This window comes from Tigriopus californicus, chromosome 11, assembly GCF_007210705.1.
Source record: "Tigriopus californicus strain San Diego chromosome 11, Tcal_SD_v2.1, whole genome shotgun sequence".
Taxonomy (NCBI): Eukaryota; Metazoa; Arthropoda; class Copepoda; order Harpacticoida; family Harpacticidae; genus Tigriopus; species Tigriopus californicus.
In genome coordinates this window covers 4,844,289-4,844,611 of record NC_081450.1, presented here as the reverse complement: position 1 = coordinate 4,844,611, position 323 = coordinate 4,844,289, and positions in this window count along the sequence as shown.

Sequence of the window (323 nt, the reverse complement as noted above, 5' to 3'; positions counted from 1 at the left end):
AAATCTATTTTACGGCACACCGGGTTGTCAACATATCCCCAATATTAGATGCCCTCANATTCGTCAATATTGACTAGCCGAATCTTGTCAGTCTTTGGTTCTTTTGAAATTGAACACTTGATCGCCATTTGAAATTGTACAAAATAATTAAAATGTTATCACTGAAACATTATGAGAATTGATCTAGAAGCGTGAAGTTCATTTTGGGATTTCTTGTCATTTTTTCCATTGGAGTAATTGGAACATGTTGTTATCACAAAGTAGCCCCACCCCGTATTCCGATCCAAAGAATGAAATTTTCAAGTGAGGTGAAATTCTCAAAT